This window comes from Danio rerio, chromosome 19, assembly GCF_052040795.2.
Source record: "Danio rerio strain M-AB ecotype USA chromosome 19, GRCz13ab, whole genome shotgun sequence".
Classification (NCBI taxonomy): Eukaryota; Metazoa; Chordata; class Actinopteri; order Cypriniformes; family Danionidae; genus Danio; species Danio rerio.
In genome coordinates this window covers 21,890,694-21,913,716 of record NC_141039.2, presented here as the reverse complement: position 1 = coordinate 21,913,716, position 23,023 = coordinate 21,890,694, and the positions used below count along the sequence as shown (strand labels likewise).

The window sequence follows — 23,023 nt, the reverse complement described above, 5'->3', positions numbered from 1 at the left end:
CCCATGTGTGGCGCCCCTATGCGCCGCATACACTGCATACCCCCTTTTTGCGCCACTGTATGCAGGCATGGGTCAGAGACAGGCGGCAAATATCAAGGTCGGTGTTCAGGTTAGAGTTCAGGGTAGGCAGCGTGGATCAGAGTCAGTATTCAGGCAGAGGTACAAGGCAGGCGGCAGGCAGGACGATAATCAAAGCTATGTGTGTCTGCATGTGCTGCTTATATGTGAGCGTGGGTGATCCACTCGATGAGCTGCAGGTGTGCATGCTATCAGTGTAAGTGGATGACGTAATGGTTAGAAGTCCGGTGATGATGACCTCTGCTGGCCAGCGAGGGGAATAACTGGGACCGAGTCGCTGACAGAATTGGTGGTTCATTCCACTTTGGCGAACCCTGATAAATTAGGGACTAAGCCAAAGGAAAGTAAGAAAGGGAAAGTTCCAGTTTTACATTTGGTACTGACTAATCTAATGTATTTACACACAAATATATTCATTTAAAGCATTCTATATAATTCTGCAGAATTAACAACAAGTTTTCAAACGTAGCTTTAATGGTTATTAAAAAAACTAAACTGTAATTATGACCATCAGAAATTTTACTTTGGTAAAATTTCAATCAGCTATTTTGTGTACTGGCTGGTGTGTTTTTGAGTAAAATTTGTATATTTATTTTATTCTATAACATTTGAATATAAACTGTCTGAAAACACAGCACCTTTTTAATTTATTTACAACCAATTTGGTGCTGTAAAATGCAGCATTTTGTATTTAAAAATAATAGTAATTGGGAAAAAGTGCTCAAACACATAATGTTAAATTGAATAGCCTATTTACAGACACCAAGACCTTCTAAGTGGTCTCTTATACTTCTATATAGCTGTATGACGTTGATACAATTCACAGACTTTGAAAGATCACATAATTTATTTAATTGGTTAAACTTCACAACCATTTTCCGAATAAATGTACGCAGTCCAAAAATACTTATTTTTAAAAATTCATGGTAAACTGAGGATTTGGATAATGTTGTGAAGAAAGGGGAGTCAAGAACTTCCAGAACCATTGTTTCAACGTACTTTGTGTTTATTTTGAGAAAAAAAACTGTTGTAATTATAAACCTGCATTTTTAAAGTTTAAGTCATGTATAAGTTTATAACATGTTTACTCACTGCTTTTAATCAAATAGAAAATCATTAGCCATTAAGCTGATAGTGGAAGTCAAGGATGACTTTTTAATTAACATCATAAATATTATAGCTACATTTACTAATAATTTTAAAACAACCTGCGAACCAATTAGAATCCCACGAAGATGGATTTAATTTTTCTAATTGTGATTATTTGAAAATATTTAAATTATGTGATAGGAATTCTGAAAGATGAAATGTAATTAGCGATATGTTTATTTTAACAGTTTAAAAAGACAAATTAAGATTTAATAATAAAGAACATGAAATGCGACCAGACCACTAGAAGGCGCTGTGAATGTTGGGGGAATCGCGAATCGGTCAATTAATAAGCCCGCAAAACAGACTGCCTCACGTCACATTTGAAAATGTGTTCCATGCCGTTTTAGAAGTACAAACTTCACGATTTTATGAAGGACCCAGCCCCAGGAAAATATCCGGCGGACTGTTCGGATCATACAGCATACAATTGTGAGTTAAACAATCAATTCTTATACAACATCCATACATAAACATCAACGAACACCTTTCACCTATTAACGTTAGGCTTTACCTTAAGCTGTTAGACTAAGTTACATAACGTTAGGATACTGTAAAGTTACCTACAATTGGTAGTCACTGTATTTTTGTTTGTTAACACACACGAATGAAGGAATTACAAATTAAACACAATAACGCACATGAAACCAACATTGTGTTGTTCATTGTTATAAGCACACACAGTTCTCTCTCTTGATACTCAAAATATTTAAACTCTTTAAAGATGGATGGATTCTGTTATGATGTCCATGTTTTTCCCTAACTGTAACGTTACATCAGTCAATCGTTACGAAACCGTATATATTTACATATAGGTGCCTCATTAACGGCTGTTTGTGTAACTTTACCGTCTTACAAGCTGGTCTGTGATCATTTGAGAGTTGATGATCATCTACGACCATACACGCATACCGTACACTAATGAACAGTTGGCAACCATTTTTGTGTTTCACAAGTGTGTGTGTGTGTGTGTGTGTGTATATATATATATATATATATATATATATATATATATATATAATGTTTGTTCCAACAACGTTTTTTTCTTAATATTTACTTCTGCAGTTTAACAAAATGACTTTTATTTAACTTTAGTGATTTTAAACAATATATTGCATTGGAAATAGTAATACTAAGACATAAAGTTTATTTTTAAGATTAAAAAAAGTAAGTAATAATAATACATACATACTGGCAGGCTCATAACTACCATAATTCTAGTTCAAACCCAGACAACATATCATTTAAAACGACAACGTAAAAAGGTCAACATAAGAGGTTTTCAGAGCAGATATCATGTTCCTATAATGCAATTTGAAAGAATAAATACATTGAGAACAAAACATAAATTACAAACAACTTGTGGCATGCTAAGTAACCTGGCAATATTCGATTTAAAGTTTGCTGTGAATTGTGACACATTGACCATATCAGGATTTTCAAATGTGCCATCTTTGTATCCAGTGATAATGGGCCTGTTTCAGTAAGGAGGTTCAACCAACTCAGAGTTTAAACTTGTGCTCTGAATTGACTTACTGAGAGATTAAAAACTAAAGAGTTTTCAGTTTCAGAACATCGATCTGAGTTAGGCCAATCAAGTCTGAGTAGACTAATTTAGAGTTAAGTGCGCACACCGCAACTATAAAAAGGCAATATCAATAGAGTGCAGATATTACGAGTCACCATGGCAACGTCTGAAAAAAGAGACCGGCATTTTTTTCCAGCTGAACTTGATGTGCTCATGCAAAGTTGTAGCAAATATGACCATATATATAAAAAAAAAGCAACACTACAGCATTGGCGAAACAGAGACAGTGTGGGAAAACAGCTGCTCAAGTTAATGCATATGTTTACATTTAAAATATTAAAAGTATTTAAAGATTTAAGTATAATAAAAAAATAAATAATGTAATGTTTGACATTTACTTTTCACTTGAAAGTAGGGAATTGGCCGTCATCTTGAAGTTATTTCAGATGTAATTGCATTAAATTACATAAGATTTGTTTCTACAACAAATTTGACAAAACAGCTTAATGTTTTGTGGAAACGCCAGGCGCCAGGATGTCATAACTTGAGGGGGCATTTTAATCCCATAGGGGGCACTAGCCACTAGATTTTGGTCCTTCTTGTTTTGTTCATTTAGGCTATTTATTCCCTTATTTATTATAACTTTTTTATTACTGTCGAAGTTACTGACTAATGGCAGTAATATACTTTTTATAGTAATAATAATATGCACAGTTTCGCTAATACTGATTTTACCAATGAAGCTTATGCAACGACACCGTTTACATTAATGCAGACACTTATTTCTTTTTGTTTTATTTCAAATAACATAAATGTTTAAAGTTTTTGGTAAAGACGTCAAACTATGCCTACACATGCAAGCTAAGGTTAGACTATTCACCTGTAAATAAATATAGTGAATTCAGCATAACCAAGTCATCCCGCTTCACATAGCCTTACCAACCAGTATTAGTGTCAGGAAAAAGTTAAATGTTACAATCTAATGCCATTAAAAAAGTAGTAGCTAAATGTGTTACTTAGACCAGAGATCAGATGTGGCTGCAAAAATATAATTCAGCCTTAACAGAGTGGGGTCACAAGACTCCTCACATGGTAGGAAAGTAATTGGTTCTAAAGGTTGATTTCGATTAATCGCCCAGCCCTTACTCTTTTATTTAATTATACTTCAAGTGATTATTGTTTAATATGTCTTTATTGTTAACATTATGGTCACTTATGACTAGGCCCACACCAGGGTTAATTTCATTGACAAAAGATTTTCATCATAATTTTATTAATATAAGTTTCTACCAACAAAAACTAAATCAAAATTAAGTGATGATGACGACAACTATTATACAAATATACTGACCTTTTCCTTGACTAATAAAAACAAGACAAGAATGTGATTGAGGGACGATTTTTTGGTGAATATCCAATTAGAATTAATCTTGGTGTGTGATGCATGACACACACGCACACATTTGAAAAATAACACAGGGACTAACGCAGTAAAATGTTTGAAAAGTCCAGAGTAGATGTGAGATGTCACATGCACTGTAACACTAACTAATACAGTAAAGCTTGGTATAGAATGACATTACAAATTGGGCCTAAAACTATTTTTAAAACTATTTTTAAAACTATTTTTGCTTCCTGGCAAAAAAAACTGGCTTTTGCTTCCTGCTTTGCTACTGTTCGGACGTCTTTGCCTACTGCTCCGCTCCTTGCACTCCTGCTTTTTTATTTTATAATCTAATTTTAACTTGAGCCTATCAGCACAGTGCTCAAACGAAACAGCTTGAAGATCAACATCGAATCTACAAACTTTCTGGAGTACAACTTTACTTTTATTTAGAGGAATTATCGTCTAAACAATCCTCCCGCTACCAGCTGCTTTCATTCCTGAGACGGGAAAACACGGCTGTGAAAATGGCTCTGGATCATATTGATTTGGAATCTCACTGCTGCACCAACTGCCACAAACTTTTACAAAAGATTGCAGTTCTTGAAACAAAGTTACTTGCGATCCAACCAGAACTGCCGAATTACACAGGACCGGTTCATCGTGGAGCCTCACAGCATTCAGCCGGTAAGCCCTATAAATCTACTCCAGCTACTGTTTTGAGAACAGAAAAACAGATTGAAACTGTTGAAAATCAGCGTGAACTATGGCATAAACAAGGTGCGAAACCAAAGGGTACTCGTGGGGTCAGATCACGAAGGTCATACGCTGCTGCATTAGCGTTCTCTACCCCAAATACAGCTCGGACTCAAATACAGCTTCAGAACAGATATGAAGTTTTGAGTAATATGGGTGAAGATTCCCCAAATGCAGTTAGACAGAGATCGCATGACTCAGCAATTAACTTTGCTCTGAACAGAGGCTCAAGGCCGACTAGACAGCGGCATTCTGCTCCGATCGTAACAGAGATAAGAACATTGATTGTTGGAGACTCAATAATCAAAAATTTTAGGAGCAGAGATACCATGACATACTGCTTTCCTCATGCTACAGTTTCTGATATAAATAAAGAACTTGAGAACATATTAAGGAAACATGAGACTGCAAAACGGATTATCATCCATGTGGGGAAGAATGATATTCGGAAGGAGCAGTCAGAACTGCTCAAGAGAGATTTCTGTAAGCTTTTGGAAACAGTTGAAAGATTGAAAATTCAGCCGTTCATCAGTGGACCACTCCCTGCAAGAGGGACAAATATGTTTTCAAGGCTCCTTGGTCTAAATGCATGGCTGCAGAAAACATGTAACATGAAAAGACTGAATTTCATCGACAACTTCAATCTCTTCTGGAACCAAAGACAGCTGTTTACATCAGACGGCCTTCATCCAAACAAGCTTGGTGCAAAAGTGCTGAAAGACAACATCCTCTTCTCCCTCCATCATCCATCAGCTGTGTATGCCACTGAACTGAATGACACACACACACCTAGCAAATGTCCGGATGACCACAGGACTTCAAATCAGCTCCTGAGTGGACTTGTGGCTGACGCATCCTACAAGGACAGAGATAACACCACGCAGCCACAACAACCGTCGATAACGGACAAACTGCCGTCTGCGCCCTGCACACTGAGCTCAACACAGGCAGACTGTGATGCATCAGAACAGCATCAAGTCTCAGCACTCATTGATGATCCCCAGGAAAACAGCCAGGTAAACATATCTCAGCAGCCAGAAACCCCAGACCCACAGCCTCTGTCACCGGACACGTTCTCATTGTCATCTTGCTCGCCTCTCTTGGATTTTTCAAAAAAGATGGAGGAACTGGTGTGTGCTGGAACTAAACTCTCACACTCCATTGCTGCTAGCCCCCAGTTAGCAACCAAAAGTCAGCAAGCCACACGCCCATCTCTAAGCCCACCTCGCCCTACACCTAGGAAAGGCCTCAGGTCTTTGCGACAGCGCCAGGTCCCAAAAAACACCTCATCTTTAGCTGGTGAACTTAAAAACTGCCATTGATGTGTCTCGGGGGCCTGCTTAGGTAACAGTGTCTTTATCAGATGTTTACAGAACAAGCAGGAACCCAGTGTGTCTGTAGCTTTCTCTACGCAGATATGTGTCATATTACGTGACAGAAAACCAAAGACTCTTTCAGACCGTATAGCAAATCATTCAAATCTGGTGTCTATTAAATGTATATCTGAGACTTCTGTAGTGAAAACGACTAAAACTGTTAAGTTAGCACTTCTAAACATCAGATCACTCAATAATAAATCACTTTTAGTCAATGATTTTATCAACACAAATTGCCTTGATTTTATGCTTTTAAATGAAACTTGGCTAGATGACAGTTGTAGTACAGCAGTTCTGAATGAAGCAGCTCCTTTAAACTTTGACTTTTTGAGTGTTTGCAGAGCTAATAGGAGAGGTGGAGGCATCGCTGCCCTGTTTAAAGATGTCTATGAATGTAAACAAGTGTCATTTGGTGACTATTTGTCTTTTGAATATCTGAGTATAGCACTAAAAGGGTCTCCACGCATCTTACTAATCATTATCTACAGACCTCCAAAATATTCTCCAGCTTTTATTGATGATTTTACAGAGCTGTTATCAATAGTAACATCTGAATATGATTATTTTAGTATTGCTGGGGATTTTAATATTCACATTGATAATCCAGAAATCAATGCTGTAAAAGAACTGATGACTGTTTTTAACACTTTTGATCTGACTCAGCATGTTCAAGGACCCACACACAATCGTGGACACACTCTTGATCTACTTATAACTAAGGGTTTACACATTTCATCGACTGTTGTTAAGGATGTGGCACTATCTGATCATTTCTGTATTTTCTTTGATATATTGATCACTCCAGCTATTAAAGACAGATCTGTCTCTGTCAGAAAGAGATGCATAAATGAGAACACTAGTGAGCAGTTTATGAAGGCCATATCGCTGGCACCAAGTATATCTGCAGACTCTGTTGATTCTCTCCTTGATTTGTTTAATTCTAAAATTGAAAATGTAATAAATGACATCGCTCCTGTTAAAGTTAGGAAGAGAACTGGCAAAGAGAGAGTCCCTTGGAGAAACTCAAGAGCAGTCCAAATGAAGAAAAGACAATGCAGGAAAGCTGAGCGTATGTGGAGAAAGACGAAACTAGTAGTCCATTATAATATCTATAAAGACAGTCTTCAGGCTTTTAATGTGGAACTAAAAACTGCTAGACAGACTTTCTTTTCAAACCTTATAAACAACAATGTAAATAATGCTCGCACACTCTTTGCAACAGTAGAGAGGCTCACAAACCCCCCCAGTCGGATTCCCAGTGAGCTACTCTCTGTAAGCAAATGTAATGAATTTGCTAATTTCTTTACTGATAAGATCAATAATATCAGAAAGGCAATCAGCTCATCCAATCAGCCAAGTTGTGTCAATATCAAACAAACTCAACCACAACTTGAGAAGTCAGACATTATGTCTGATTTCATGGCAATTAACGGTAAAATCTTAGAAGAGATGGTGCAAATTATAAAAACATCAACCTGCAGTCTTGACACGCTCCCCACATCATTCTTCAAAACGGTGTTTACCTGTTTAGAAATGGATCTTCTAAAAGTGGTAAATGATTCACTTCTCTCAGGGATTTTTCCAAACTCACTTAAAACTGCAGTTGTTAAACCCCTCTTGAAGAAGAGCAACCTGGATAACACCCTATTGAGCAATTACAGGCCAATCTCAAATCTCCCTTTCATTGGCAAAATCATTGAAAAAGTTGTTTTCAACCAGGTTAACAAGTTCTTAAACTTCAAGGGGTGTTTAGATAATTTCCAATCTGGTTTCAGAGCACATCACAGTACAGAGAGCGCTCTTATAAAGATAATCAATGATATACGTCTAAACACAGATTCAGGTAAAATAACAGTGCTGGTATTGCTCGATCTCAGTGCTGCATTTGACACTGTCGATCACAGCATACTTCTGGATAGGCTGGAAAACTGGGTTGGGCTGTCTGGGACAGTCCTCAAATGGTTCAGATCTTACCTTGAAGGGAGAGGTTACTATGTCAGTATAGGTGATCATAGGTCGAGGTGGACACCCATGACATGTGGAGTCCCACAAGGCTCGATTCTGGCACCTCTCCTGTTCAACCTTTACATGCTCCCTCTGAGCCAAATAATGAGAAAGAATCAAATCTCCTACCACAGCTATGCTGATGACACTCAGATCTACCTAGCCTTACTGCCTAATGACTACAGCCCCATTGACACCCTCTGCCAATGTATTGATGAAATTAAAAATTGGATGTGCCAAAACTTTCTTCAGTTAAACAAAGAGAAAACTGAAGTCATTGCATTTGGGAACAGAGATGACGTTCTCAAGGTGAATGCGTACCTAGGCTCTAAAGGTCAAACGACAAAAAATAAGGTCAAGAATCTTGGTGTGACTCTTGAGTCAGATCTGAGTTTCAACAGTCATGTCAAAGCAGTCAGTAAATCAGCATACTATCATCTCAAAAACATAGCAAGAATCAGATGCTTTGTTTCTAGTGAAGATTTAGAGAAACTTGTTCATGCTTTTATCAGTAGCAGGGTGGATTACTGTAATGGACTCCTCACTGGCCTTCCCAAAAAGACAGTCAGACACTTGCAGCTCATCCAGAATGCTGCAGCCAGAATTCTGACCAGAAGCAGGAAATCAGAGCACATCACACCTGTCCTCAGGTCTCTACACTGGCTGCCAGTTACATTCAGAATAGATTTTAAAGTATTATTACTGGTCTATAAATCACTAAATGGCCAAGGACCTCAATACATTACAGATATGCTCACTGAATACAAACCTAACAGATCACTCAGATCTTTAGGATCATATAAACTAGAAGTTCCAAGAGTTCAGTCTAAGCAGGGTGAATCTGCCTTCAGCCACTACGCCCCTTGCTGCTGGAATCAGCTTCCAGAAATGATCAGATGTGCTCCAACATTAGGCACATTCAAATCAAGACTGAAAACACATCTGTTTAGCTGTGCCTTTACTGAATGAGCACTGTGCTGCGTCCGACAGATCGCACTATTATGTTTTTCGTTTTCTTTTTCATTCTTTTATAACCTATTTTAACTCATTTTAATTTGTTTTTATCTGTTTTTAATAATTTTTATTGTCTGCATTTTATTTTCCTAAACTTGTCTTTTTTATTCCTGTTTATGTAAAGCACTTTGAATTGCCACTGTGTATGAAATGTGCTATATAAATAAACTTGCCTTGCCTTGCCTTGCCTATTTTAAGCCCTTTAACAGATTTAATGGTGTGAAACTGACTGGTTAAAAAGATTAGTAGTTTATCATGTTAAATTAAAGGGTTTGCTAAATAATTTCACAATCATGCATTTTCAGATGCCTACTGTTTTCACATGTGGATTGATTGCCGACACATCATTTTACAGATTACTTATGATTTAAATAAACAATGGAAATTTTCAATGGAAAACCTATATTACATATTTTAATGATAAAGTTTAATATTTAAATAGGTAAATGTGTACAATATTTTTAAATTAAATTAAACTTAAATTATATTTTAGTCAACTAAAAATGTTATGAAATTTAGGTGACTAAAACTAGACTAAAACTAAAATGAGCCATAAGACTAAAATTTGACTAAAATTAAAACTGAATTTTAGTCAAAAGACCAAAATTAAAACTAAATCGGAATTTGCTGTCAAAACTTACATTGGACAACACAGAATCTGTCCGTGCAGAAATCCGCAGATTTCTGCAGATTTTTAGCTCAACATTGAGTCTATTTATTTACTTGTGTAAATGTGTAAACTTAAATTTATTCAGTTTTTAATGAATTTCAGTGATGTTATTGACTAATATAAAAATATGATTTTTTTTACAATACAGTTTGTATAGTAATATTTTCTGTCTTTTGGTTCATATATTATATGAGAGACTTGCTTTATTTGCTAATCAGGTAGATGTAATTGGATTTGCAATGTAACATTAAAGAAACTTTAAAAAGGGGTTATTATTTTTTTCATAAGTTAAGTTTTTAGTAATGATACTCCTAAAATTATTCTGCATAAATTTGCAGATTTTTTTTTACAAATTTCTGTGCTGAAATCACTAAAAATGTCAGCAGATTCTGCCTGACCCTTCTTATGACCCTTGGCTTGTATTGGTTGTATTGTTGAACAATATGTTGCTTAATTAAGACAAGAGCTGTTGCAGATTTTCTTTCTGTGTTTGTGTTCCTGTGAAGACGAGTGCTCATGAATGCATTATTCATAGGTCAGTTTAAATAGGAATTTTAGTCTACAGCAGCCTTTTAAATCTCCCATCAGTCTGTCATCCTCTGATTCACGGCAGCACTTCATCACCTACCTGAGAAGGGAAAAAGAGGGAAGAAGAGAACAAAAGAAAGAGAGAGAGAGATACAGAGAGATCTTTTTGTCTGTCAAGCTGACAAGCTGCAGTTGCTGTGGCAACTCCGTAACATCTTTCTCTGCCAGTCGCAAGGAAATGAGCTGCCATGTAGCCTGTCGACCATCTATCACTCTTTAATTCACACACACACACATACACACACACGTTCATTCTCTCCTTCTAACGCACAAACGCTACATCATGTTGCGGGCTATCGTTGTTGTTTTTTAGCAATATGCTCGCATTTTGCTCTTGTTGATTAAACCCTTTCAGTCTGAAGTTTTCGGAGAGATGTGAGTTATAGAAAGCGAAAGGCATACAGAGGGGGAGGAGCGGTAACAGAATGAGCTTAATAACTTGCATCCCCCTGCTGTTGTCGAAATAATTACAATGTGCTCTTCTGTAGCTCATTATCATAATACATTTACAATGAGTATGCAATGTCATTCAGAGGGCAGACACAGAGGGAGTCTGTAGGCGTAAAACTGCCCTGTCAGCAGCTGGAAGGCTCCCCCGATAGGTACCAGAGCTATAATGGTGCAGCATTAACTTCTCCTGTGCTGACAGTGCTTTCTCTCTTTCAGCCACATAGAACCATAGGAGAAAACGAGATGGACAAGGAGAGAGCAAGAAAGCTGGGAAAGTGACAGTGAGAGGAAGAGCACACGAAGGAAAGTAAGGTAAAGAAAAATAAAGATAAGATGGAAAAAAGAAGGACGAGAGCAGGAGTTGGGATCTTTGACCAAAATGACCAATGCCTTTGCTATGCATAGGTGTTTGTCTTTTATTTATGTTAGATCACACAGATGTTTAATCTTGTTTATAAGAAAATGATTCAATTTAAAATATATTTTTTTCTGAATTTAAAATGAAAATATTAGTTAGAGCCTTTTTAAAGTACCATAATTTCATACATTTATAAACATTTTCACCAAACATCAATGAATGAATATCAGAAGAGCTAAGAAATTATAACATTTTCAATCACAACTAATGAAAACTGTTGCTTTTATTGAAGATAAAATGAAATGGTATCAGACTTTTATAGGATAAAGCAAATAACATCGTCAAACAAATCTTACCTAATTAACAAATAAATCCAGAGATATTTCACTTGCAGCTGGTCTATCAAATTTGTTTCTGTATACATACTATGGGCTCTATTTTGACGGTCCATGCACAGAGCGCAAAACGCAGGGCGCAAACGCTTTCAGGTCATGTCAGGACGCGTTTTCGCTAATTTAAGGATGGGAAATCTGCCTTGCGCCGCGGCGCATGGTCTATAAGGGTTGACTTTATTATCTTAATGATTTATAGGTGTGTTTTGAGAATAAACCAATTAGAGTCTCAAGTCCCATTCCCTTTAAGAGTCAGCTGTGTCGCGCCAAGAGCGCATTCTCTATTTACAGGACGCAAAGTAAGTCTAAGTGGAAAAAATGAGCATTTCACAAGCAAACAGTTAACAGTTTTTTAACAGAAAACTGTTAAACAGAGCATCTACTGCGTGAGAATGACAGATAATGGAACACTTTCACATTCGCTCTTGGATAGGGAAACCTTTACGCACAGACATCAATTAGTCTATAAATAAATAATTCTGTTTGTTAAGTGCAAATATTTGTTTCAAAACTATTTCTAAATTCAGTTCTAATTTCCAGCAAACGAATAAATGAATAATAATAAAAAAAAGTGCTCAAAAACCTGAGTTACATCCTAAAACCCATGCTGTGCCCCATATGGTCTAAAACCTGACAGGTGGGCAAATCTAAGCTTGTTTTTAATAAAACGAATATAAATATGGATATAATAAATAATACTGCTAATAATAATAACATTATACAAAAGCAAATTGTTATGAATGAACTGAAAAAACCTTCCGAGATTAAGAAGACATAAAAGCAGTGATTTTTCATATTTATGTGGGCTAGAAAATAATATGTTTTGTAATATTTTAATCCTTTATTTTTATATCCTATTTCTATTCTTATTATATCCTATATATATCCTTAATATTTAATTCTTTTCATATGTAAAGATATTTGCCTATTGCTCTCTTGTGCGTATTAAGTAGTGCGTAAGCGAGGCGCAACTCTGCGCCGGAGTTTAGACCGGGTTAGTTTTGGTCTAATGAAAAATCTATTATAGTTTCTCAAAATAGCAACGCGCCAGCGGTCCGCCTCAGAACGCCTTACTTTTTAGACCAGAACGCCTATGGGTGCACAAATGAGCGCTAATGCATTTGCTATTTAAACAGCGTAGCGCAACGCCTCAAAACGACTCTTGCGCCAAGCTGAAACTGCCAAAAGACTATTGCGCCGCGCCTTGCGCCACACTGCGCCGGGTGCATGATAGGGCCCCATATTGCCAAAAGTTTTGGGATATCTGCTTTTACATGTACATACACTTTAATGGTATCCAGATCTTAATCTGTAGGGTTTAATAGATAGTTCTCTTATGGGAAGGCTTTCTACAAGTGTTAAGGAGTGTGTTTTATGGGAATTTATAATCATTGTTCTAGAACTGGGGTCACTAAACTTGTTCCTGGAGGGCCGGTGTCCTGCTGATTTCAGCTCCAACCCTAATCAAAAACACCTGAACAAGCTAATCAAGGTCTTACTAGGCATACTTAAAACACCAGGGCAGGTTTGTTGAGGCAAGTTGGAGCTAAACCATGCAGGGACACCAGCCCTCCAGGACAGGCACTGGCTTACAGACTTCACTCTAATTCATCCCACTGTTGCTCAGTGGGGTAAAGGTCAGGACTCTGTGCAGGCCAGTCAAGTTCATCATTACCAAATTTGCTCATCTTCTTTATAGACCTTAAAGAGCCCCTATTATACATTAAAAAGCTTCATATTTTGGTTTTAAGGTTCTCCAAAAACAGTTTGATATTGTCTTATAATATGTATCTATTTTTACCTAATTATCCCAGCGACTCCTATATGAATCGTTCAGCGATTAATTTGTTCTCAAACCCCTCCTTAGCACGAAGCCTATCTGCACTGATTAGACTGATGACAGTCTGTTGCGAATGGTCGACAGCGTTTAGCGTGAGACTGAGGGAATTGCCCACCACGGCTTATCAAAAATATTGAAGTAGTCAGAGTGCATAATATATGCGTGAGCATACCTGCCTTTATTTACCCTGGAAAAGTCACGTCATTTCAACCCCCCACCGGTCCTCAGCATTTTGGTACTGTCTGTGTACCTGTGAAAAGCATGTAGATTACTGAAGTACTCGCTAGAAAAATGCGAAAAATATTTTTGCAAAAATAAACCTCAACCACTGACTCTTCGCAGGTTCATCTTTGGGTAGACAAAATAACACTAACTTCCCCTCACAATTCTAATAATATGCAAATTATATGCACTAAACATGCGGTTTATGGCCTACTTGTTGTGGCTGAGAGGCTGTTGTTCCAAATTGCTTACATTTTGTTCTAATACCACTAAAATTTGACTGGGATATTTAGTAGTGAGGACATTTCATGGTAATCTGTCATGGTACCATACTTGAATTCGCTGAGCTCCCGAGAGCAACTTATTCTTTCACAAATGAATAAGCAGTCTACATCTTTCGCCGAAATTCAGTGATTTAGATTGCTATCCCAAAACTTTTGGTAATATAGTGTATATTTGAAGCAGTTGATTTAAGCACCACAAATATATTAAATTTCATTTTTTAATACTACATTTATTTATGTTTAAAATTGGCATATATCATTTTTAAAATATGTAGTTCTAATTAAATAAGTATATATAACAATAACAATTTACAGTTGTACATAAACTTAAGTAGATTTTTTTTAAATTAATATTTATTTAAGTAACTCGTGGGAACAAATATGTCCCAAAATTTGAGCCAGATAAACCCAGCCTGGCACAGAAAAACATTAGCAAAATACTTGTCAGCACGAGCACAGTTCCATTTGATTTCTACAGTATTTTCAACATCTGCATTCTTCATCTTCAACAGCCAGTTTGTGTGTGTGTGTGTGTGTGTGTGTGTGTGTGTGTGTGTGTGTGTGTGTGTGTGTGTGTGTGTGTGTGTGTGTGTGTGTGTGTGTGTGTGTGTGTGTGTGTGTGTGTGTGTGTGTGTGTGTGTGTGTGCGTGCGCGCGTGTGTGTGTGTGTGTGTGTGTGTGTGTTGTGCGGAAGCCGATAAAGCGACAGCTGTCAGAATGATGGAGTGTCTCAGACAGGATGTGAGCAGCGAATAAGTTCAGTGCTACTGCCTGCATCATTGACTCACATCTTTCAAGTTATTCAGAGTTACAAGCAGTCAAACTGAGACCCTCACAGAACTCTCAGAATCTTTCTCTCATTTGCATAGGAAACATGTCATACCATGTTTAGCTACTGAGCCATGTATCATTTTTAGTAGTATTTTTGTTTTAGTGTAATTATTTACAAAGATAGTATTTGCTTCATGTTCCAACGATCTGGGACACCTGAATTTTTGCAATAGCCTTCATGAAAAGACACATTTTCTGTGTATTTTAAGTAGAAAAATGAGAATTGCGCTTTTCTCCCCCATCCACAGTAGTTTCACAGAAAACCACAAAATATGTTACAATAAAATAAACAAGGCGTCATATAAACTCAGGCATAAGCTAATTTTTTTTAGCTTAAATATATTTTGGACGTAGAATAACTTTTGATGTTTTGTAGTTTAGCTTAACAACCAAGACAAAACATGGCTACTATTGTTTATAATAAATTAGTCACTAGCTCCTGATCATACAGTTCCAATCTAAATTCTAACAAATCTTCATTGTCCAATATAAGACCTCTAGTGCCACCTTATGGAAAATTGACATAGGGCTGTGCACGTCAAAATCTAATCATCGTGAGTGCTCTTTTTATTATATAATCCAGTCCATGATTCCTTTTATTGCATCTGGTGAATTATAGAGTATGTGCTACGATTAAATATTGGTAGCCTACATTTTTAAAATGGCTCAGAGACATTTGTATTTTTCAATAAGGGTAGTAAACTTAACATTTCAAAGTAACATTTAATTAAGTTTTAAAAACTGAACATCTTAAATCGCATTTTCTTATAAAACATTCAACAGTACCATTTTCACTTATTTACAGCTTGGAAAACCTTTTTTTTCATCACATTGTAATAAACAAAGTTCGCGCATTCAGTTCAAACGCAATAAATTAACCATAGCTGTTCAATTATAGCATATAAAAACTAATATTGGAAAGTGGGAGTTGGAAAAATAAAAATTAACGGGAGAAAAAAAGGAAACGAAAAATGATTATATAGATGTTCCAAAAATCACTGGAGAAAAAGAAGAATGCGCGCGCGTGACAGATGCATGGAAATAACATAGACCATAGTTGTGAGCTTTGTTATATCTAGTCAGACACCACAGAACTAAACATTTGCACGCATGACAAAAAGAACTGCATCATTATGATAATGATATTGAGTATCTTAACATCTTGAATTGCTATTAAAAAGATGATAGGAATAGCGAATCCCCAACACTTCTACCGCACTAAATGATTTTCTTATTTTAACCACTAGATGTCACACTACAACATTTAACCCAGCAGACTATCAACTAGTGGGAAAGGCTGTGTGGCGCGCTGCGCGCTGCCAGGTGAAGAGTTCAGTTCGCGCCTCCGAGTGTGATGATGCGCGACCTCACATCAAACTATAATTCAATTTGCCACGAGGTAGTAAAAACGTCGCTCTCGACATGTAGTATTGCAATCGTTTAAAAAATGTCCTTAAACTGAGACATGCCAATAAACAAATGCTCCGTAATATTAGGAACGCTTAACCTTACGGACGGAATATGTCTGCTAACATAATTTCTGCGTTTCACTGTGCTCCCAGCTATTACACCCACGAAATGTAAAATATCAAGAATGGACCATTTGTATCTATTGGTGTATTATAATTTTAAGATGACGGCATGACTGGGGGATGGGGTGATTTCTGTCTGTCGTTTCTATAATATATAAGCTATTTAGTCTTTATACAACTTATTTAAATGCTGCAAAATTCATTTATAACTACATTCAACTTACTGTAGTTGTTGTGGTAAGTTAATGTGTAGGCTACAAGCAAAATGCTAGAAAACGCTGTGCAGCTCTAAATAGTCATACACTTTTGTTTTGTTTTCCAGAGAGTATGTACACTCTGAATATTTACGCTAGATTTGTTTACTCATTTAATATGGCTACAACACAGAAAGACCTGAACTGTCACAAAATGAAATGCGACAATCCAGAGCGTAATTTAGTATTCACACAACATTAAAAGCAAACACATCTGTGTTTTTGTGATTGCCAATCAGCATATCGTTTGATACTCAATATCATATGAAAATAGACCTACAAGTACTCATAAGTCCTGTTAATTGCCGTAATTACAAAGTGAAGACACTGTGATTAAATTACTGTGCACCAGCTGCTCCAAACTAGTCATGTGACATGATCGTGGCATGAGTGTTTGTTTGTGTGTGTGTGCAATGCAATGACTCTAACCTTGACCTGTTATCATAAAGATCTTGCTGTCTTTTCCACAAGATAATTTATGTGTATACACAGAAAAGCAACATAAAACTAGAATGCATGCTCACACAGGCACATGTGCGTCAACACACGAGCAGAACTCTTCCTTTCATGCTGATTCCAGAAGTTTACTGAAAATAAAGCACAAATGACTTTTGTCTAACAGACAGGAAATACTGTGCACCTTTGCCCTGCATGCATCACATGAGGAATAGTTTATCAGCCAGCTTTACAAAATTACCTACAGACAGACTGACAAAGACAAAGGTGCGAGAATTGATAAAAGCAATGCAGTAGTCAGCATGCAGACAGCTTCCGTCGAACGCACAGGCTTCCTGTCAGAGTAACCTCATGCTTCTGCTGTTCACAAATTCTCCCCTTTCACACTCTAATTGAACATATGGAGAGCACTAATCAGGAGAATAAACCATGTTAGCTTTAGCCAACTTGTAGTTGAAATAGAGTCTGTCCCAATCAGAACATCTCCATTAGTTTCTGGCCATCTGGTTGTTCGTGGTTGCACATGGAAAATGCATCAGTTAATTTGATAATTTTTTTTGTAATGCTTAATTCCTTCTTCTCCACTTCTTACTTTTCAGTTTTTATTTTTATCCATAAAGTATGTGTCCTGTTATACAGCGTGACTCCTAATTTGACTTGTTCCCTAATGATATGCACCGTGAAGATATTTGAGCTGGGCCAACATTTGTGCTGTGTATCTGAGGATCGATGAGTGGTCTTAAGTTTATCTGATTTTCCACTGGCCGAACAGGGGACAGGTCGATGGGACGCTGCCTGTGTCAAGTTGACCTTTTCAGGGCATAGGCGGCCAGTTGTCCCCTGGGCTATCCTCCTGTTCCCGTGTCACACTCTGAGTGACACCGGTCCGTTCAGCTCAAACACAAAGTCTGGCCGGACGTCTATATTGTGCTGTCACGGCAGTGACAGAGATTGGCTGCAGTATTTGTGAGCTGTCCTTTGCTACTGACACTTTCCCGATTAATGGAGGCTAATTTATGCAGCCAAATCTCCTCTGTGCAAAAATGAAAGCTAATTGAGTCATTACCTGCTAATTCAAAGCAGGATTGCTTGTGTAAATTGGCTTACTTTGTAAAGCCATGTCCTAATAATAATCTTGTCTCTCCCTTTGTATCTTAACTTGAAGATTTTAAGCTCTGTACATATTACAATTGTATCATTTAAAATATAATTTTTAAGGTGCCATTGAATGCACTGAGGCAATGTTTAAACTGTAGGTATGTGATATACATGGAAACATTTTCCAGAATGTTTTTACAGGTCCATTTACAAACCTAGGAATTGGCCATAGAATTAAAGACGGCTATGGCTCATAGTATGTAATTTCCTTTTAAAAAGTTTTTAAAGTCCCGTTGAAGTGCATTGGAATGCACAGCTTTATTTAATGCATTTATGTGTGTATTGTTCTATTGTAAGTCAAAATTTGCAGTCAGTTTACGACAAGATATGCAGGGGTTGGACAATACAACTGAAACACTGTCCAATTTAGTGTTTTACAGTGTCTCCGGAAAATATTTATTGCGCTTTTTTCCCCACATTTTTTTATGTTACAGCCTTACAACAAAATGGATTAAATTAATTTATTACTTCAAAATTCTAAACACAATACCCCTTTATGACAATGTGAATGAAGATTTTTTTTAAATTGTTGCAAATGTATTAAAAATAAAAAAACCTGAAAAATCACATGTACATAAGTATTCACAGCCTTTGCTTAATACTTTGTAGATGCACATTTGGCAGCAATTACAGCTCTAAGTCTTTTTGAATATGATGCAACAAGCTTGGCACACCTGTCTTTGGGAATTTTTGCCTATTCCTCTTTGCAGTACCTCTCAAGCTCTATCAGGTTGGATGGAAAACAACAGTATACAGCCATTTTCACATCATTTTCAGAGATGTTCAATAGGATTTAGGTCATGGCTCTGGTTGGGCCACTCTAGATCATTTACCGAGTTGTAATGAAACAACTCCATTGATATTTTGGCGGTGTGCTTTGGGTCATTGTTCTGCTGGAAGATGAACCATCATCACAGTCTGAGCTCAAGAGCACTCTAAAGCAGGTTTTCATTCTGGATGTCTCTGTACATACTCTGTCATCTTTCCCCTTTATCCTGGCTCATCTTCCAATTCCTGCTGCTGAAAAACATCCCCACAGCATAATGCTGCCACCACCATGCTTCACTTTAGGGATGGTATTAGCCTGGTGATGCCTGTTTTTCTCCAAACGTAATGCCTGACATTCACTCAAAAGAGTTCAATTTTAGTCTCATCAGACCTTTTGTCTCTTTTGGTCTGAGACTTCTTCAGATGCCTTTTGGCAAATTCCAGTCAGGCAATGGCTTCCGTCTGGCCTCTCTACCATACAGCCCTGATTGGTGGATTGCTGCACAGATGGTTTTCCTTCACTAAGGTTCCCCTCGCTCCACAGAATGCTAGAGCTCAGACAGAGTGACCATCTGGTTATTGATCATCTGCCTGACTGGGCCCATCCACCTAGCTCATTCAGCTTAGGTGGAAGAGTCCTGGTGGTTCCAAACATCTTCCACTTATGGATGATGCAGGCCACTGTGCTTATTATAACTTTAAGAGCAGCAGAAATGTTTCTGTAACTTCTCCCGCCTAGTGCTTTAAGACATTCCTGTCTCGGAGGTCTACAGACAATTCCTTTGTCTTTATGCTTGGGTTGTGATTTCACAACCCTGGGACTTTTTATAGACAGGTGTATGCTTTTTCAAATCATGTCCAATCAATTAAATTTACCACAGGAGAACTTCAATTAAGCTGCTGAAACATTTCAAGAATGATCAGTGGAAACAGAATGTACCTGAGCTCAATTTAGATTTTCATGACAAAGGCTGTGAATACTTATGTACGTGTGATTTTTCAGTTTTTTTATTTTTAATAAATTTGCAACAATTTAAATATATATATATAAAAGCACAGTTTTGCTTGCACATCGTATTATGGGTGACATATTTGCATTATTGCATCATTGCAGTGCACACAACATTATGGGTGTATCAGAGTTCAAAAGAGGACAAATTGTTGTGTGCCTCACTAGCACATCTAACCAAGACAGCAAGTCTTGTGATATATCAAGAGCCATGGTATCCAGAGTAATGCTAGCATACCACCAAGAAGGACAAATCACATCCAATAGGAGTAACTGTGGATGCAAGAGAAAGCTATCTGAAAAGGATGTCTGGGTGTTAACCCACATTGTATTCAAAAAACATAAAACAAGAGCTGCCCACCTGACTGCGCAATTAAATGTGCTCCTCAACTCTCCTGTTTCCACCAATGTTTGTCGGGAACTCCACGGTGTTAATATAAATGGCTGAGCTGCAAGCCAAAGTTTGGTCACTTGTGCTAATGCCAAGTGCCGGTGAAAATCTTGGGATATGGATAATGTGAAACCTGTATTGTTCTCTGAGTCAAACTTCACTATCTTTCCCACATCCAGGAGAGTTACGGTGTGGAGAAGCCCCTAAAGGCTAATTTATACTTCTGTGTCAATTGTACGCGTATGGTGCGGTGCAGCCTTTGCCCGGCCACATTTCCCTCACTGCTGACGCACACCTCTCAAAAAAATGAAACTACAGTGCGCAACGATGCATAGCGCAAGCTCTGTGATTGGTCTGCTTGGTGAGCCCGATGGAGCGATTGTTTACAAGTGTCTAGTAACATAAAGGATCTTCAAATGAATATATTTTTATTTTGTGTTTATCTTATGAATAAAGTTGTTGCACATCCAACGGGTCCCACCTCTGAATGAGCAAGTTTAAGCTACTCGACACAGAGTAACATAAAACTTACTGCCAACTAGCATTTCGGAAGTGTTATTGCAGATCTACACAAACAGCGAGCAGAAGTATTAATGCATGACATACGCAAGGCAGGTACCCTTGGTCACACCATCACTCGGCGCAGAAGTATAAAGCATGGGGGTGGATCAGTGATGGTTTGGTCTGCAATTTTATGACATTGCATAGGTCCATTACTTGTGCTGGATATCCTCCACATTGTGACCTAGCCACTATTCTGCAAGAAGAATGGCTCAAAATCCCTCTTGCCACTCTGTAGGACTTGTAACTGTCAACCCTAAGATCAATTGATTTTGTATTAGCCACAAAAGGAGGCCCTACGACATACTAATGAATTATTGTGGTCTAAAATCAGGCATTTCAGTTTCATTGTCCAACCCCTAAATCCTGTAGTGATTTTGCTGTGGTGTGTTGTAAATTATGGGATACTTTGCCTCCTGGACTTCAGTCTTTGTCATTGTCTCCATTTTTTTCCCTTTTTTAAGATAAAGCTGATAACTAAAAATGATCAATCAGGTTTTGTCCAGAACCCTGGGCTGGCAATTTCATCGCTTTCACTATTAAGAATGTCTTTACCTGCTTTACTGTTTGACTGAGGGCTCATTTTCCTGCATGAAAATTGCTGGCTTATTGCAACCACATTTTGCTGAAGGAGCTTCTGATAAAAATTTGCAATCAATTTGCCATGTAGCTGTATAATAGGCCATATTCCATCTCAGGAAAACATCCCTCAAACCCAATTAAAATATTTTCCATTAGACTTAAATCGAACTTGTGATTATCCTGCTGATAAAATATGGTCACTACAAAAAAAAGTTGAGACACTGTATGCTGAGATACAGATCCATATCCTGTGCAGCGGTGAACCTGGCGTGCAGCACAAACAGCTGCAGTGTTGAACTGATTGTCCATTCTCCACATTATTCTGTTTGGGGGCTAGAACGAGTTACATTATATAGATTCGATCCCTTGTGTCATTCGAAACAACCGTGACCCATAAGAATTTTACAAATCCCCAAGACTTTGAAACAAAAAATACAAAAAATTAAAAAAAATTGACAGTACTGACATTGAGGTAATGAAACCATTGCTTTGTGTGTACATAATTATTCACAAATCTTCATTTGTATTTTAAAGGCGAAGGTAGGACTCAGGAGTTTGGAAAAACTTGTAGGTTAGAAATTAATAGCATAATTTAGATTTTATGCTAAACCCTTTAAATAGTACATGAAGTATGATTCCTTGAGATTAAACATGGAACTGTTACTACTAGGAAACCAAAATTCTTAGTAATGCCTATGGTGTTCAGTTTAAATAGTATGTAATATACTTTACTGTTTGGCACCAATTCTATTACCAGTGTTGTTTATAATATCTACAATATTTAGGGGCCAAGCAGATAAGCTGCGCAGGCACCTATTGTTTTTGTTAACTTTCCTATTATTATTATTATTATTATTATTATTATTATTATTATTATTATTATTATTATTATGCTTCCTCCACCGGATTTGAATGGCAGCCCATATAACCTTATACGGGAAAGTTGTATAGTTTGGCACAATGATAGAGGGCAGTGTCATCATATACCACAAAGTATATTATAAGTATACATTAAAGTATAAACCTAAAGTCTCTCTAGCACCACCACTTGTCCAAAGTTTCACTTATATTTATCGTTATAACTTTTGAACTGAATGGGGTACAATCTAAATCAAAAAGCCATTTCAAACGCACCTGATGACGTCATTTAGATATTTTTTCGTTATTTTGAATTTTTCGCAAAATCATGATCTACAGGCCATGCTGACCAAAAGTTGGAAATCAAGTTAATTAGACGAACCATTTTCGCTTGACTTGTGAACAAATTTAATATAGAGCTTGCAAAAATGGACTTGACAATATCAAGTCCAAACTTGGTGTGTGTTATGACCATAGACTGTAAAATTTATGGACGTAGTATCCGTGACATCACCCATAGATTTCTGAACA

General features: G+C 37.2%; 1 protein-coding gene across 8 annotated transcripts in view; it reads left to right on the top strand.

The window, feature by feature from the left end:
* Positions 1-1,541: 1,541 nt before the first annotated feature.
* Positions 1,542-23,023, top strand: part of evx1 (even-skipped homeobox 1) — a 148,775-nt gene continuing 127,293 nt past the window's right edge. For 4 of the 8 annotated variants that reach the window (XM_087293891.1, XM_087293889.1, XM_087293886.1 and 1 more), the window contains exons 1-2: positions 1,542-1,635; positions 11,214-11,309. The gene's annotated coding sequence lies outside the window, so the exon portion shown is untranslated. Of the gene's footprint in view, positions 1,660-11,213; positions 11,310-23,023 lie in introns of all 8 variants that reach the window. The other 4 variants (XM_087293890.1, XM_087293887.1, XM_087293885.1 and 1 more) reach the window with 1 other exon arrangement.